The sequence below is a fragment of the Molossus molossus genome, unplaced genomic scaffold (genome assembly GCF_014108415.1).
Source record: "Molossus molossus isolate mMolMol1 unplaced genomic scaffold, mMolMol1.p scaffold_m16_p_20, whole genome shotgun sequence".
Lineage (NCBI taxonomy): Eukaryota > Metazoa > Chordata > Mammalia > Chiroptera > Molossidae > Molossus > Molossus molossus.
The window spans coordinates 12,463,746-12,479,534 of record NW_023425356.1 but is presented as its reverse complement, the minus strand read 5'-3'; positions in this window follow the sequence as shown (position 1 = coordinate 12,479,534).

The following is a 15,789-nucleotide window of genomic DNA, read 5'->3' as shown; positions in this document are numbered from 1 at the left end:
AGATAGGGGACAGATCCATGGGCTGCAACCCTCAGATGCAATCACCCAAAAACTGCTATCCTTTAAATACTTGAGGCACTGCCCGGCCGGTGTGGCTCAGTGGTTGAGTGCTGACCCAGGTTGTGGGCCCGATCCCCAGTGGGGAGCATGCAGGAGGCGACCAATCGATGTTCTCTCTCATCAATGTTTCCATCTCTCATTTCCTCTCTCTATAAAATCAATAAAGAAAAAAAAAACAACTCAAGGCACCAAACAATTCCTTAGGTTCTGTTGCTCCTCACTAGACCATCCCGTGGCCTCCCCTACACCTGCAGTGCCCAGGAGGAGAGTGTGCTCAGAGACTCAGGAGCACTCCCAGCTGAGTGCCCACCGCACTCCACCTATGAATCCTGCTGCATGTTAGGCTCAGGGGTCTGGCAGGCTCCAGGCCACCCCAAGAAACTGACAAGACCACACCACTGTAAGTTCACCAATGAGGTGCCACCCAGGTTGGCCTCCTGACCCATGGGCCTCAGTGACATCTCCACCTCACTATCCACCAAATTTTGACTCCAAACTGATCACTCTAGTGTTTCTCGGAACACTGCCGATCTGGGTTGGCAAACCCCGGCCCAACCATGAGAGGTACTGCCGTGGGGCTCAGACGCCTGGGCTGTCTCGCTGCCTCCTGCCCCATGTCCCATCTGGGTGGGCCCAGCCTGGGGCACAGCCACCAGGAACCTGAACTGCTTGTACTTCCCAGGGGCGGCCCCTGCCCTGGGGTCCCACCTCCCCCAACACTCGGCACAGCAGTTCACCTTCCCCACAGCCAGGACGTGGGTGCTCCGGCTCAGGAAGACCTGGGTTCAGAGCCTGGCTCTACATTCCCTGGCTATGTGGCTCTGTGCCTCGGTTTCCTCATCAGCACAGTGAGGATAATATCAGTGTACCAGTCAGAGCTCGGGCCAGAAAAGTGACGTGACACAGAGGGTCAGGTGCTTCTGGGATGGCTGGAGTACCTGACGGGGGAGGGGAGGCAGTGAGCTGAGCCCTCCTGGGATGGGGCAGGAAAGGAAGGTGGGCACCTGCAGGCTGCCGTGGGCACTGCCAAGCTCCCTCGGGGTGTGCTGACAGGGCCGTGACCTGGGGACCGAGCAGGGTGGGGGGTGCACAGCTGCGGGAAAGATGCCCCTCTCCCCGCTTACCAGCAGGGAGCAGCTAAAGCAGAAGGAAGGTGCCGCTGGCTCCCTCCCACCTCCCAAACCCCACCAGGGGCCAAGCCTTGGGCCACAACAGGTACCACACCCCAGAAGGAGGGGTCTGGAGAATGCGGCTCTAGCGTCCTGCCTCCAAGGGAAAGTGGGAATGGATCCTGGGTGCTACTCAGCCCCATGAGGGTTCGTCACGTTGCTGCCTGGAAACCACTGTGGCAGGTCCCGGCTCCCAGCACAACCCAGTGAGGTGGGCTCCGGTGAGCGTTAGTCTGTCACGGCCAGCACCGGGCTAGGCCCGAGGACATGCAACAGCGAACAAGACAGGGTCCTCCCTGGGGAAGCGAGGAGACTCCTGGCAGCATGAGGGGATCGTAAAGGAAGGTGGTCACTGGCCATAAACGCCTGGGAGAGCTGCAGAGGCAGAGGGGGCACCCAGGCCAACCCTGAGGGGGTCAGCGACGGCTTTCCAGCAGTAGTGACAACACAGCCATGAAAGAACCAGAAACCAACCAAGTGAAGCAGGGGGAAGTGGGGGGCGGGTGGATATCTCTCCCCCCTCCCCCTCCATTAGGCACCACCTTGAGGGAACACATACACACCCTGGGAGGTGAAGGGTGCCAGGCATTGCCCACAAGTGGACGGTTCAGCCTGACCAGCGGAGTCGTGGGTAAAAAGGCTGGAAGAGGGCAGGACGGCAGACGGGGGTTTCAGTTATGATGCTGCCATGTCGAGGCTGGAAATAATGGTTGCGCAGAGGAGGACAAGGGAGTTTAGGAGGAGGCAGCGTGGACAGGAGAGGAGTGGGAATGGGAGCAGGGAGGAATCCAGGGTCGCTGCCAGATCTCAGCATTGGGCACACCCAGGAGGGTGGTTCCCCATTCGCTCCTGGCACTTGATCCCAGGGCAGGTACCCACCCACAGGTTCCCTGCCTCTGGACTGAGTTCACAGAAAGCCGATTCCCTCCCATTACTTTATGGCCTGCATGCAACTCAGTGCCTCCAGTGTTTGTTTAAGCAACTATTATGTGCCAGGAACCGGGAAGGCTTCTACCTACGTGACTTTTAACTGGAGGCCTGGAGGCCTGGAGCAGGGATGGAGGTCGCAGGGGGGCAGGAGAAGGAAAAGTCTGTGGGCACACAGCCTACATTCAGGTCCTCTCTGCTCCTCAGCGCGGAAGAACTTGACCCCTCACCCCTCACCGCTCACCCCCATGACAGGAAAGGTACAAAAGGCATCAGCAAAGCCTCAGACAAAGCCCCTAGACCCCTACCTCTGTTGGAACAGGCAGCCAGGTCTCTTTCTGCTCTGAAAGTTCTGTGTTTCTTCTGCTGTGAGACCCCAGATGAAGGGAGACACCCACCTCTGCATCCCTCACAGGACGTGCTGCTTGCCATCTCGTAGATGGAGTCCTTGGAATCAGGACATTTTCCCAAGGCTCCTGTCAACAGGGACGTTCCCCATCATGGCCTGGCTAACATTTTAACTTCCTGTCCAGTCACCATCACATAGTGCAGGCAAATTCGAGGACTGCTCTGGTCCAAGCTGAGGAGGCCAGCGGGTCTGGGCATGGGGAAACAATGACGGTAACAGCATCTACTGTTGATCCAGCACTCTACAGTCCTGATTCCTAAAGCTTCATACTTCTGCAAGGCAATTACTATTCCCATTTTGCAGATGAAGAAACTAAGGTTCAGTTAGGTTATTTGCTCATTTAAAGTCACATGGCTATTAGGTGGCTGAGCTGGAATTTTAACCAACCCAGGCCCAAAACCATGTGAGGAAAGAAAAACAACTTTCCTTCTACCCTCCTAAGTTCTTCTGGCTGGTCCAACATCCAAGTTATCAGAATAACAAGAGAAAATAACCACATTTCTTACATATGTACATATGGGGGCTCCAGGAGCACATGGGGCCTGAGGGCTGATCCAGCAATTAAAGCAGCTTATATGCGTGGAGATGGAAAACGAATGTTGGTAAATAAATGTTCGCTGGGGCCTGGCTGGTTTGGCTCCGCAGTTAGAGCATCGGCCCGCAGACCAGTGAGGTGCAGGTTCGTTTCTGGCCAAGGGCGTGAACCTTGGTTGCAGTTTGTCCCTCGATCAGGGTCATGCAGGTGGCAACCACTTGATGTGTCCCTCTCACATGAATGTTTCTCTCTCCCTCCCTCCCACTCTATCTGAAGATGAAGAGAAAAATATCCTCAGAGGAGGATTAAAAAATAGTAATAAATAAATGTTCCCTGGGCCATCTTTAACAATGGGACACAGATGGACTTGGATCAAGGGGGCCTCGCCAGGTTCCTCCCTTTCGCACTCGGGTCATGTTAAACTGCATTCTCTATGATGGTAGCTCCCTTCCCAGGCAATGAGGGAAGGTCAAAGTCCTTTTCTGAGTCTTTTATTTCTTAAAAATAACCAGCTTAAAATAATATCCCAAAAGGCAAATTTGAGGGTGGCAAACGCTGCTTCCCTTCAGCTTCATGGCCAGTAAGCCGTGCTCCCTGGACCCAAAACCCCTAGAGTAGTTGCACCCAGAAAGTGTTGTTCTCTCTCCTCTCTCATGGTTGTTGGGCTGGACCTAGGAATCGAAGCTCCTGGAATGGTGGGGTGATCTGAACCAAGGCCAGGCTACTGAGGGGCAAGGGATGCTGGGGAGAGTCTGGACAGGTCAGAGGGAGCAACTGGAGCTCTATGAGGCCTTATTCTTGGTCTCCTCTCCCCTGCTGGGGTCTTCTAGGCTCTGCAGCATCCTGTTCTTGTCCCCATGTTTCAAGACCCCAGGGCTCCTGGGCTTGCTATTCCTCCTCCTAGTCTGGCTCTGAGAAGACAGTCTTCCCCCCACTGTGGGACACTGCCCAGGGCCTCTGCCTGCTGGCCTGAGGCTCCCAGCTGGGTTTAAGTTCCACCAGCCCTAATGCTCTCAAATCCTGGCCGAGATGCCCGGCCAGGGTACAGCCTGCAGGCTTATTCATGCGCAGTAGCTGTCCAGTGACCACGGTGGGAGGGGAGAAGACTCTGGGCCCCTGGTCACTGTGCCCCCTGTGGAGGAGGTAAAGCAATTTCCCGGTCTGAGTTCTTGGCTAAGACCCCTGGAATAAAAGACGAGAGAAACAAAAAGTTCATAGCTGGCCCTGGCCAGTTTGGCTCAGCGGTTGAGCGTCGGCCTGCGGACCAGAGAGTCCCGGGTTCGGTTCCTGCTAGGGGCACGTACCATGAAAAAAAAAAAAAAGTTCATTGCTGTATGCCTGTGTATACATGGGAGGTACCTAGGACAAATGAGTGGACTCTCTCAGGTGGCCTAAGCCAGCAGCTTACACACCATCTGAAGTTAAAGACCAAGAAAGAAGGGAGGTGAGAGACTACCAGGAAAAGCAGGGTAAACAGGGTTAAGGCCTGTCAGAGAGACTTAGGTCACTGCCTTCTGCACTGATAAGATTCTCTTATGATTTAGTCTTCTCTTCCTGCTACAGATAGGGAGACACCCTTACAAATGAAGATTTTCTTTATCAATGTAAATTTTCCTGTCAAAAGAGTCATCTGCGCTCTGTTTTCAGAGGTCTCTTGTGTCTGTTGTTTCTCAAAATAATCAGCTCAAAATAATCATCATGCCCAAGAGGCCTACTTTGGAGTGTATTCTGCTGTCCCCGCACCTGGGCTCCCTGCCACTGCCCCAGGCAGCTTTCAGGAGGAAAAAATGTTCTGGTCTAAAATGAGACCATGGTGTTTCTTGGGTCACAAGATCTCTGCTGGGCCATGCCCTGGGCACATCTTGGTGACAGCAGGTTCCTGAGTGGCAGGACTGGGCGGGACCTTCGCCAGGCATTTAACGACCACTAGGAGGCCTGGGGATCCACAGACCCACAGGGATGTCCCCAATAGACAGTCTTGCTGGGCCAGGCTGAAGGCCGAGGTCCGTGCCTCCTCTAATGGGAAAGGCAGATGCCTGCTTCAGGGGTCCCTCCTTATCAGTACCAGCCCCCCGCCTGGGAAGCACCCTGCCCTGTATTCACGGAGAAACCCACACGCCCACACTCAGATCCCTAAATACAGTCACTCCCAGCACAGGACACGGCATACCACTCACACCTCAACAAACAAGCATTGCCCTCCCCCACGCAGGCAGCCCCGACATACATATGCATGAATTTCTTAGGGCCTGAAGCTGGCTGTGTTTTCAGTTGCCAGAGAGACTTCACACTGACTTTCAAGGCTGAACCACACAAAAAACCTGGAGAGAAGGACTAGTCTGAGAGCAGAGAGGGCGCTCTGCTCCCTACTCACCCCCAGAAGGCCCCTTCCCCATCTTCCTTAAATCTGGCCTCCCATCCCACCCCACTGCGGCAGTGTGGAGCGCCCTCGTGTGGATGAGACTGGCCCTGTAGCCTCCCCGCCAGGATCCCAGGCTGCCCTACTTCTGCACCCACAAGTGCCCTCCTCCCAGAGCCCGGGGCCCCGCTGTCCCACGGGTGCCAAGGTTGTGCCACAGCCCACGCTCACTATACTACTACCTGCCTCCAATCTAGACTCCCTGCTTTTATCTCTGAATATTTTCTAACTTATATTTTATTTCTTTATTGATTTTCTTTATTGATTTTAGAAGGAGGGAGGGAGAGATGGAGAACATCGATTGGCACGCCTCCTGCCTCCTGCACGCCCCGCACTGGGAATTGGGCCCACAACCTGGGCATGTGCCCCGCCCGACCAGGAATCGAACCAGTGGCCTCCTGGTGCATGGGCCAACGGTCAACCACCGAGCCACACTGGCGTCGGGCACCTAACTTATATTTTAAAATACAGTATTCTGTGCATATAAAAGACACATTTTAAAAATTGTTAGTTATAAAACCTAATGTAGTTAACAACCCTGACCCTGCCACCCAACAAGAGAGCTCACATCTTCCTCTTTGCCATTTCCTCTTTCTGTTCCAGCAAGAGGTGATACTGTCCTAACTTCATATCCTCTCTTGCTTTTACTGTTTTTAATCAATAAATTTTATTTTTGTAAAATACACAGCAAAATTTACCATGTTGACCATTTTTAAGTGTACAGTTGAGTGGTATTACAACTGTTACACAACCATCACCACCATCTACCTCCATGACACTTTTCATCTTGTCAACTGAAACTCCATACTCATTAAACAACCCTTATTAAAAGATAAGCTGAGGCATATTAAAAATTTTAAAGAATTCATTTGAGCAAAAATTAATTTAAATTGGGCAGCCTACAATCTAGCAAATAGAAAGGAGCTCCGAGGAGCTGTACATAAATGACTTTTATAGACAGAAGGGAGCAGGAACAAGGAAGTTCTGGCAAAAAGCAGGTTGGTTATGGCAGTTACTTTTCTTTAGGGAATGGCAGAGAACTCCTGGGCAGATGACGTGATGAGTGCTCACCAGGTGATTCCTGTATACCCTCTACCAGGGATTGAACCCACAACCAGGCAGGCGCCCTGACCTGGAATCTAGCAACCTTTTGGCACATGGGACACCCAACCGACTGAGCCTCATTGGTCAGGGTTTTTTTTATCTTCACCCAAGGATATTTTTCCATTGTTTTTTTTTTTTTAGAGTGGAAGGGAGAGCGGGAGTGGGAGGGAGGGAGGAAGGGAGAGAGGGCGAGACACACACAGATTGGCTGCCTCCCCACACTCGAACTGCTAAGCCAAACCTGCCCGGGCTGTTTTCTGGTTTTGATCATGGCTATCCTATTGGATATGACTGGTATCTCATTGTGGTTTTGCTTTGTACTTCCCTAATGTTAATTATATTCGGCAACTTTCGTGTGCTTATTGGTCATTTGTATATCTTTTTAGAGAAATGTCTATTCACATATTTTGCCCATCATTTAATTAGGTTTTTATTATTGAATTTTGGGAATTCTCTGTAGAGAATTTTGGGAATTCTAGATAGTAATCCCTTTTTAGTCATATGATTTGCAAATATTTTCTCCCATTCTGTGGGATACCTTTTTTAAACATTTAACTTAATTTTTGTTACAGATGTTTCTTCTTTTTCTCCCATTGACTCCCTCCTCCCCACTCCCGCCCCCCTCTTCACAGTACTGTTGTCTATTGGTTATGCATACATGCATTTAAGTTCTTTGGTTTATCTCATCCCTTCCCCCACCCCCTCCTCCGAAGTTTGTCAGTCTGAACCATACTCCTTTTTTTTACATTGTTTAATCCTCACCAGAGGATATTTTTCTATTTATCTTCAGATATATGGAGGGAGAGAAAGTAAGGGAGGAAGAGAGGGAAACATCAATGTGGGAGAGACACATTGACTGGTTGCCTCCTGCACAATCCCGGCCAGGGTGGGGGACAAACTGCAACAGAAGTATGTGCCCTTGGTTGGAATCGAACCCATGACTCATTGTTCCACAGGCCGACGCTCTACAGCTGAGCCAAATTGGGCAGAGCTGAACCTTACTCCTCTCTGTCTCTGGGTCTATTTTGTTCATCAGCTTATTTTGTTCATTATATTCCACAGATAAGTGAGATCATGTGATACATTTCTTTCTCTGACTGGCTTATTTCATTTAGCATAATATTCTCCAGGTTCCTCCATGTCCTCTCAAAGGACAAGAGATCTTGCCCGGGCCAGTTTGGCTCAGTGGTTAGAGTGTTGGCCTGCGGTCCTGAGAGACCTGGGTTCGGTTCCCGCTAAGGGCATGTACTTCAGTTGTGATTTGTCCCTGGCCCTGGTTGGGTCGTGCAGGTGGCAGCCACTCGATGTGTCCCTTTCACGTCGATGTTTCTCTCTCTCTCTCTCTCTCTCTCCCTCCCTCCCTCCCACTCTATCTGAACAAAATATGGAAAAAATGTCCTCGGGTGAGGATTAAAAAAGAAAAAAAAGAAAAATGGATGCTGGGTTTTGTCAAATGCTTTTCAGCATCTATTGATATGATCATATGATTTTTATCTTTCATTTTGTTTATGTGGTGTATCATATTTATTGATTTATAAGTATTGTACCAGCCTTGCATCCCTGGGATAAATCCCACTTGGTTGTGGTGTGTAGATTTTATTTAAAAAAATTTTTTTCCTTTATTGATTTTAGAGAGAGAGGAAGGGAGAGGAAGAGAGATAGAAACATCAATGAGAGAGAACATCAATTGGCCACCTTCTGCATGCTCCCCACTGGGGATTGGGCCCACACCTGGGCATGTGTCCTGACCGGGAATCGAACTGGCAACCTCAGGGTACATGGGTCGATGCTCAACCACTGAGCCACACTGGCAGGGCATAGCTGAGCTCTTATAGAAGGGGAATAAAAGGCTTCCAATACCAAGCAGTCCCAAGGATGTTTGCAAATTTCACTGATTCTGGGACAGGATAATTTTGAATCTTGTCCAGCACAGCAGCTGGAGTGACATTTGTCTTACCAGATCTGACAACTCCCAAGACTCTGACAGGGACCCAGGCCCTTGCACCCTGTGGTTTATGACCTGTCCCTGTCCTAGGTGCTCCAGCAGACTCTCCAACAACCTGTGTAAAATACCAGTTAGTATAATGCCATCAATATAACGATGTAATTCCACCCCTCCCCACCTTTCACATAGATGTATCTTTTGCTACTAAACCATGGCAGATGGTGGGGCTATGAAGGTAGCCTTGCAGGAACACCTGAACGTCCGGCGTTCTCTGCTCCAGCTGGAGGCAAACTGGTCTTGGCTTTGTGGGTCTGTGGGAAGACTGAAGAAGGTGTTAGCAAGATCTAAGACAAAGTGATTATGTTTCTAGAGACTCGCTGACTTCACTCATAATTGGGCAATATTAGGAACTGCAGCATGGATTGGGGGAACTACTTTATTGAGCTCCCAAAGTCCATAGTCATCTGCCAGGACCCGTCTGGTTTACCAACTGGCCAGACAGGGCTGTTAAAGGGACTATGGTGAGATGAATTATGCCCAGTCTATACAGCTCTTTCACCATATCGGTGATCTCTGCCTGCACCCCAGGTAAGCAATACTGTCTCACCAATGTAACCCGCCTTGGGGCAGGGAGCTTCACAGGTGTCCGTGTCACCTTTTCCCTGAGCATGGGCTTAACTGCCCGTCCCAGAAGGTTAAATGCAGAGAGTCCAACATTTTCCAGATGACTTTACTGCTGGAGACATATTGCATCTCTGAATGAGTTTCCCTGTACTCGATTAAACTTTAGTTAGGCTCCTGGACCTTCTCCTAGACCTACCTGTGCACATTTGTGTAAAATCCAGCTTTAGAAAGAACCCTGTTAAGTCGTTTAGCTAGAAGCCCCCCTGACCACTGATACCTGATCACCTTTTCTAATTGACTGGGTCCCTCAGCCTCCACCATCCCCCAGGTGATGTCAGATCACTCTGGCCTGCCTTCAACAAGAATCCTTTAAGTCAGTTGAGCCAGAAGCTTCATTACCCTTGATGTTTCCTCTTAGTGATTTTCTCTCCACTGACCCCGATCCTGCTCCTTGGCCATGAACCCCACTTGCCCATGCTGTATTCGGAGTTGAGCCCAACTGCAAAACCCACTGCAGTAGTCCCCGTACCTGTCACGATGGTTCTGAATAAAAATCTGCCTTACCATGCTTTAACAAGTCTCACTGAATAATTTTTTAACACTTCACATGTTCAGCCATACTTATACCCCCAGGCCTAGACCAAAGAACCCTACTGCTGGGCATACATCTCTAACTCTCCAGTCAGAGAGACATCGTCCCTCTATGAATTCCCACCGCCCCTCATCTTTACCTCCTTTGTCACGTCAATGCCTTTCTGTCTTGTATTGCAGGAATGTAGGAATGTACTGGTCATCTGACCTCTTTGTTGGATAGTCAACTCCTTGAGGGTGGGTCTCCATGCATGAGCACTTACAATGTGCCTGGCATGGTTCTAGTTATTACCTATACAGCAAAGAGCAATACAGACGAGGCCCTGCCACCAAGAGTGACACTTTCCTTTAGGAAGACAGACAACAGATAAATAACAAGAAAGAATCAAGTGTTAGGCCAAGAATTAAAACAGTGTTGTTATTTCAAGTAATTAAGTAGATTCTTAAATTGGATGCTCAGGGGAGATATCTCTGAGGTGGTGACATTTAAGCTGAAACCAGAAAGTCAAAGAAATGCCAGGATGCAGATTCAGAGTAAGAGCATTCCAGGCAAATGAACAGCTAAGGGAAAGGGACGGAAAGAAGCAAGAGGAATCTGACACCTCACCCTTACACAATGGTGTATGTCAAATATATTTCAGTTAGGCCTGGCCTCGCTACTGCCTGCACGTGTCACCGCCTGGACTCGTGCCTCCGCCCCACCCCGGACTTGCACCAAGGCCACGGCCTCTGTGCGACCCCACTGCCAGAGGCCAGGGCAAGACGTGCTGGGGAGGGGTTGTGGCCTCCCTGGCCCTGGGTGCTACTAGAACTGAGGACAGCTACTGAAGAGGCCGCAGATCTCTGAGCAGGAGTGCCTGGGCCAGGGAGATGGCCTGGAGGGGATTGGCTGTGGAGACTGCAGGAGGGGCGTGGCAACGGGAGCCTGGGACTGAACCCGCCCCCCCAGGAGGGAGTAGGGCTAGCACCCGCCACCATCCAGCCTGGGAAGCATGCCCTGATCTGTGAGAGCAGGAAGGGCCACACAGTGGAGCTCAGGGCCAGCCTCCAGCAGAGGGGGCTGAAGGACACACCCAGCATTGAATCTGAGGACCCTTTATTTCCTGGAGGAACTCATGGTGTGAGCAGAATGGGGACTGGACAGTAGTAGGACCAGAAAGGAGGATCAGCTCTGCCAACCTGGAGCATAGGGGAAGTGCCCTCTCCCCCACTGCAGACCTGCAGCTTCTGCCCTGCCCTGCCCTGCCCTGCCCTGCGGCGAGCCGAGGCAAGGGGAACAGCTCTGGGCTGGAAATCTGCACCTGTGCAGTTGGGTCTGGCAGCGTGGGAGACTCAGATATTTGGTTGGAGCCTGGGCAAAGGCACCTCCCACGGGCGGCCAGCAGTTTGGAGAGTTTGAAGTGCCAAGCAGGGTATATATATATTTTTTACATTTTTACTTTTTTATTTTATTCTTCTTATTGTTGTTGTTGACTTTTTATCCCCCTCAACTTTGAATGAGGTGGCTTTGAAAAGGTGCCAGTGAGTCAGGCAGAGCTAAGGCATTGGAAGGAGGGAGGTGCCTGTCCCCCACCCCAAGCTAAGGGCACCATTCCCAACACGAGTCTGATCCTGGCCAAGACCAGGACAGCCCCACAGAGCCCAGATCCACGGCGAAAGGGAGAACAGGTCAGTATAGGGACACTGCAGGTGCATTGAGACTCCAGGCAGACCCAGCCTCTGGGCAAGAGGAGACCCCACCCAATAGGACTGCTTAGGGCTCCACTCTATAGGACCTCAGTCAGGCTGCCCAGGGTCAAGCAGGGATAGTGACTCACATTGGTCTGCACCAGAGAACCCCCAGGGAGGCCCAGGATAGACACACCAAGGGACCAGATACAACAACATCCAAGCAAAATCCAGCAAGCTCCACAAATACCAGATCCAAAGGGTATTTTTTTCCTTTCATCTCTCTTATTTCTCTCTTTCCTTTATTCTATCCTCTTTTTGTCTCTTTCTCTTTTCTTTTTTTTTATCCTCACCTGAGGACATTTTTCCATTTTTTTGTTCAGATAGAGCGGGAAGGAGAGAGAGGGAGAGAGAGGAAGAGAGAGAAAGAAACATCGACATGAAAGGGACACAGCGAGTAGCTGCCACCTGCACGACCAATCAGGGCCGGGGACAAACTGCAACCGAGATACATGCCCTTAGCGGGAACCGAACCAGGGTCTCTCTGGACCGCAAGCCGACACTCTAACCATGAAGCCAAACCAGCCAGGGCTCTTCTTTTTATTGTTATTTTAAAATTTCCTTATTTTATCTATTCTTCTCTTTTCCCATTTTTCTTTCCTATTTTATTCTTTATTGATTTTAAAGAGAGAGAGAGAGAGAGAGGAAGAAAGAGGGAGAGAGAGATGGAAACATGGATGAGAGAGAACATCGATTGGCCGCCTCCTGCATGCCCCGCACTGGGGATGAGGCCCACAACCTGGACACGTGCCCTGACTGGGAATCGAACTGACAACCTCTTGGTGATTGGGTCAATGCTCAACCACTGAGCCACACTGGGTAGGTGATACAGAGAACTTTTTGATGGTTGTCATATGGGAGGGGGGTTGAGGGGATGGGCAAAAAAGGTGAAGGGATTAAGAAGTACAAATTTGTGGCCCTGGCCACTTTGGCTCAGCAGTAGAGCATCGGCCCACAGACCAATGAGTGGCGGGTTCAATTCCGGCCAAGGGCACTTGCCTTGGTTGCGGTTCGTCCCCAGCCCTGGTTGGGGTCCTGCGGGAGGACACAAGTCAATGTGTCCCTCTCACATCAATGTTTCTCTCTCCCTTTCTCTCCCACTCTCTCCCTTCCACTCTATCTGAAGATAAATAGAAAAATATCCTCGGGTGAGGATTAAAAAAAAAAAGAAGTACAAATTTATTGTTAGACTGATGAACCTCAAAAGGAAGGTGAAAGAGGTGGAGGGATGAGATAAACCAAAGAACTTATATGCATGTATGCATAACCAATGGACACAGAAAATAGTGTGGGGAAGGCGGGAGGGGGATGGGCGCGGGAGGAGGGGTAAATAGGGATAAAATTGGTACATTTGCAATACATTCAACAATAAAAATAAGTTTTAAAAAAAAAAAAAGAGCCAATGAGAAATGAAGAATATGAAGAATACCATATCTGACATCAAGAATACACTGGAAGAAAGTTAAAGTAGATTAGATTAAACAAAGGATCAAATCGGTGATTTGGTTGACAAGGTAGAAATAAATGTCCAATCAGAGCAGAAAATAGAAAGAAAAATTAAAAAGCAGGAGGATAGCTTAAGAGAACTTTGAGACAATATAAAATGTAATAACATCTACATCATAGGGGTACTAAAAGGAGAAGACTCGTAGAAATGAACCTATTTGAAGAAATAATGACAGAAAACTTGCCTAACCCAATGAAGGAAATAGTCACACAAGTTAAGAAGGCATAGAGAGCCCCAATCAAGATGAACCCAAAGAGGTACACACCTAGACTCATCATAATAAAATGGCAAATATTAAAGACAAAGAATCTGCCCTGGCCAGTTTGGTTGAACGGTTAGAGCATTGGCCTGCAGACTGATGAGTCGCAAGTTCGATTCTGGTCAAGGGCCCTGGTTGGGGTCGTGTGGAAGACAACCAGTCAATGTGTCCTTCTCACGTCGATGTTTCTCTCTCTCTCTCTCTCTCTCTCTCTTCCTCCCACTCTATCTGAACAAAGATGAAAAAAGTCCTCGTGTAAGAATTTTTTTAAAAAAGTATCTTTTTTTGTTGTTAATCCTCACCTGAGTATATTTTTCCACTGATTTTTAGAGAGAGTGGAAGGTAGGAAGGGAGAGACCCATCAATTGGCTGCCTCCCACACAACCCCAACTGCCAGAGATCAAACCTGCAACCCAGCTACGTTCCCTTGACTTGGAATCAAACCCACTACCCTTTGGTCCATGGCCGTTGATCTAACTGCTGAACAAAACTGGCCAGAGCCAAAGAAAGAATCTTAAAAGAAGCAAAAGAAAGACAGTAAGTTACCTACAAGGGAGTTCCCATCAGACTGTCAGCTGATTTCTCAATAGAAACACTTCGGGCCACAAGGGAGCGGCATGAAGTATTCAAAGTAATGTAAAGCAAGGGCCTGAATCTAAGACTTCTCTTTCCAGCAAGGCTTTAAAATTGAAGGCAAAATAAAAGAGCTTCCCAGACCAAAAAAAAAGGCAAAAGTAGTATAGCATTACATGAAAAGATAACGGGAATACTTTAAGAAGAAGAAAACGAGAGAGAGAGAGGAACATATGTATAAAGAAAATAACAATGGCCCAACCGGCGTGGCTCAGTGGATTGGGCATTGTCCCATGGACAGAGAGGTCCTGGTTCGATTCCTGATCAGGGCAAATGCCCTGGTTGCGATCTTGATCCCCAGTAGGGGGTGTGCAGAAGGCAGCTGACAGATGCTTCTGTCTCACATCGATGTTTCTATCTACCTCTCTCCCTTCCTCTCTCTCTAAAAATCAATAAACACATAAAAAAAGAAAACAATAACAATAAATAAGTATCTTTCAATAAAATCTTAAATGTAAATGGTTAAATGCTCAAATAAAAAGACATAGGTCTGACTGGTGTGACTCAGTGATTGAGCATCGCCATGCACCAAGAGGTAGCCGGTTTGATTCCCGGTCAGGACACAATTCCCAGGTTGTGGGCCTGATCCCAGTGAGGGGTGTGCAGAAGATAGCTAATCGACATTCTCTCTCATCGATGTTTCTATCCCTCTCACCCTGTCACTTCCTCTCGAAAATCAATAAAGAAAAAGAAAACAAAGACAGAGCCCTGACTGGTTTTGTTCAGCAGTTAGAGTGTTGGCCTGTGGTCCAGAGAGACCTGGGTTTGGTAATCGCTAAGGGCATGTACCTTGGTTGCAGTTTGTCCCCGGCCCTGGTTGGTTGTGGGGTGGCAGCCACTCAATGTGTCCCTTTCACGTCAATGTTTCTCTCTCTCTCTCTCTTTCTTCCTCTCTCTCCCTCTGACTCTATCTGAACAAAAAATGGAAAAATGTCCTTGGGTGAGGATAAAAAAAAAAGACAGAGAGTGGTTGAATGAATACAAAACAGGACCCATATATATATACAAGTGATGCACCTCAGAACAAAAGATTCACACAGACTGAAAGTGAAGGGATGGAAAAAAATACTCCAAGTAAATGGAAACGATAAAAAGCAGGGGTAATAATATTCATATCTGACAAAACAGACTTGAAAACAAAGGCCATAACAAGAGGCAAAGAAGGTCACTGCATAATAGTAAAAGTATTGATTCAACAAGAAAATATAACCCTTGGAAACATATATGCACCCATTACAGGAGGCACCCTAATTTATAAAAAAAAACTTTTGATAGATTTTAAGGGAGAGATCAAGAGTCACAGTAGGGAACTTTAACACACCACCGACATCACTTGATAGATCTTCCAGACAAAAAAATCAACAAGGAAATAGTAGCCTTAGATGACACACCAGATCAGATGGATCTAACTGATATTTATACAATGTTTCATCCCAAAATGGCAGAATATACATTCTTCTCAAGTGCACAAGAAATATTCTCAAAGACAGACCACATGTTATGACACAAAACAAGTCTATACAAGCTCAAGAAGATTTGTAACATATCAAGCTTCTTCTCAGACCACAATGGTATGAAACTAGAAATCAACTACAATAAAAAACAGCCCTGGCCGGTTTGGCTCAGCGGTTAGAGCATTGGTCCACGGACCAAGAAAGTCCTGGGTTCGGTTCCCGCTAAGGGCACGTACCTCGGTTGCAGTTTGTCCCTGGCCCCGGTTGGGGTTGTGTGGGTGGCAACCAGTTGATGTGTCTCTCTTACATTGATGTCTCTCTCTCTTCCTCCCTCTCTCCCTCCTGCTCTATCTGAAGATAAATGCAAAAAAAAAAGTCCTCAGGTGAGGATAAAAAAAATAAATAAATAAATAAAAAAACTCAAA